Source organism: Jaculus jaculus, chromosome 12, assembly GCF_020740685.1.
Source record: "Jaculus jaculus isolate mJacJac1 chromosome 12, mJacJac1.mat.Y.cur, whole genome shotgun sequence".
NCBI classification, from domain to species: domain Eukaryota; kingdom Metazoa; phylum Chordata; class Mammalia; order Rodentia; family Dipodidae; genus Jaculus; species Jaculus jaculus.
In genome coordinates this window covers 79,135,576-79,138,250 of record NC_059113.1, presented here as the reverse complement: position 1 = coordinate 79,138,250, position 2,675 = coordinate 79,135,576, and the positions used below count along the sequence as shown (strand labels likewise).

Here is a 2,675-nt window from a genome sequence, read left to right as displayed (position 1 = left end):
TGCAGTAAGGAGTGACACTGAACCCCTAAATCTCCTGCCTCCACCTCCTCACAGCTGGGATTACAGGCATGCCCCACCACTCCTGGATGATATTTATATTTTATAGATAAGACAACTAACATATAGCAGGAAATGAACTGGTGGCTCCCATTTTCTGTCCTATTAAGCATGATCTTATATAGTCTTCATCCAAGTTCATACAAGTCTTCTATCAAGGGTGGATAGAAATGTTAGCAGTTTGGACAGTCCAGTTCCAACTAAAAGTGGTTGGATATGCTATCATGTGTCCAAAAAGACATTACAAGAGTCATGAACTTAACTAAGGGCATAAATATTAATATTATTAATACACAGAAGTCACTAAAAGAGTGTCATGGACATAAACTGACAAAAATACTAATACCAATGCCATAAAAAAATGATTGGCTGCCATAAAAAAAAATTCCTCCTTGTCTGTGGCCATTAAGGGATCACAATACCAACTGCTTAAGGGAGCCAAGTCCTTCATTTTCCGAACCTTCATGAGGTCATGTTTATTACTCTTACACTTCTTAGCACATGCCACCTGCCTTGCATTATGTACATGTCTCATACCTGGCTCTGTATCATACCCAGCACATATCCCAGAGCTGTCTATGCAAGAGGCACTCAGATTGGTCAAAGAGAAATCTATCCATGTGAATGTTCTTCCAATAGTATTTGGCCACCATCCAAAAAAATCAACTTGTGACTGGAGGAGACGCAGACCATTGCTACAATCCTGTCAGTGTGACTGATTACAATGTCCTTGTCATTGCCTTGGTCAGTTTCCAGAAGGTGACAGTGCTTCTTCGGGTTAAACCAGCTTTCATTGGACGTGTGCTCTGATCAAAATATGAAGTCAGACCATCTACCAGTAAGGACATACCAGCTTAGGCTATATGAGACCACCTCAAAAAAAGAAAAAGAGCAAGAGAGGAAAGAAAAAATTTTAAAAAGGACTAACAAACAAGAATATAGTGCTTTACCATTTACAAATCTTCCATACATATTTTCTCATTTGACCCTCACAACAACCCTGTGAGGTAGGCAGCACAGCTGTTCTCACTTAACAGATAAGGAAAGTGAATCTCAGAGCAATTAACTGACATGCCCAAAGTTCGACAGTATCAAATTTGTATGTCAACCTTTGGCCTAAAAATTCAGCACTCAGCCTCCTGTCACACTTGCCCTACCTACTTCACAGGGACGTGAAGATAAAATGAATTCAAGGCTAGAGAGACATTGAAGGGGGGAGGAGCACTAATTATATAATGTAATCGTCTGCTATACAGCTCAATCCCCTTCCCATCCCAGCTTGTGCTTGAACCCAGAATCTTATATTACCTCTTTCCTGTGCTCAACTAAGCAACTAAGTAAGTGGGTGGGGTAAGAGTGCAACCCTGTTTAAAGTTATATAAATTACCACCAGGGAAACTGAAAACACACAACACAGAAAGACAAACGTGCAGCAAGGACAGAGTACAGCACACAGCAGAGCGAGGCAGCATTATCAGATGGGCATGATTGCACAGAAGAAAACGTGGTGTCAGAGTTCAGGCTGGCACACACAGTCACCTAAGGCAAAGTGGTGGCAAAGAATAGTCCTTTGTTCTACATTGTGTCAACACGAGCAGATCTGTGGGCACCACACAAAAGCATCTTCCATCACACAGATCTCTCCAGCTCTCTGTAAAGGAAGCTTGTACCTATCTACGTTTATATCCTGAACTAACCACGAATTAGCTCCACGCTGAATGAGGCTAAAATACAACCAGTACCATTATTCCTATTGGGGTAATAAATAGAATGTCCTTGAAGGTGATAAGTTCTATGGCTATTTGGATTTTCTTCAAGATTAACTTTGGATTCTCCTGCTTTAAGACCCAAAGAAAGTTATATTGAGTTTTTATTGGTGATTCTAAGTATATGTGTTTATAACAGTTAAAGTGTGGTGAGTGAGTTTAACATATTAAAAGTCTTAGAGCATCTATTCAGAAAAGATTATATACTGTACAAACTATTCAAGTCATACAAAACCATTTTTCAGTGTCCTTGCAATTGAGAAGAATCTTATTCAGCACGCTTCTCCTCCTGAGGTGGTTCATACTGAGCAAGCTTTGATTTCAGTTTTTTATTTTCTTCTACAGCAGCTTCATATTTCTCCTTCATTTCTGCCAATTCTAGGTGAAGAAGCTCTATTTCTGGATTTTCTGGGGTAGCGGCTCCTAAGTGATGCTTTAAAAAATCCAAAGCACTCGTGGGTTTCTACGGTTCTTCATATAAGGCCACCAGCACTTTGGTGAGTGTGTCCAGTACCCCCGACTTCTCCACGTACCTCCGGAACTGCTCCCCTTGGAGTCTGCGGCTTTGTAATGGGCCATGGTGACAGCCACAGCCGCGGAGCTGGGGCGGACTCCGGCTGGTGGGCTCGGAGCTAAAATGAGACTTTCTAGCAGGTGCATGCCTGTAATCCAAGGTAATTGAGAAACTGAGGCAGGAGGATTTTGTGTTCAAAATCAACCTGGCCTGCAGAGTGAGGTGAAGACAATCTTTGTAACTCAGTGACACTTTGCTTTAATAAAAAAAAGTCTGGAATTGTTGGACAGTGGCAGACTTCCTTGCTAGCACTCATGATGCCCTGGATTTGATCCTCA

At 41.5% G+C, this 2,675-nt stretch overlaps 1 pseudogene; it reads right to left on the bottom strand.

The window, feature by feature from the left end:
- Positions 1–1,896: 1,896 nt before the first annotated feature.
- Positions 1,897–2,402, bottom strand: LOC101602690 (annotated as a pseudogene).
- Positions 2,403–2,675: the final 273 nt, after the last annotated feature.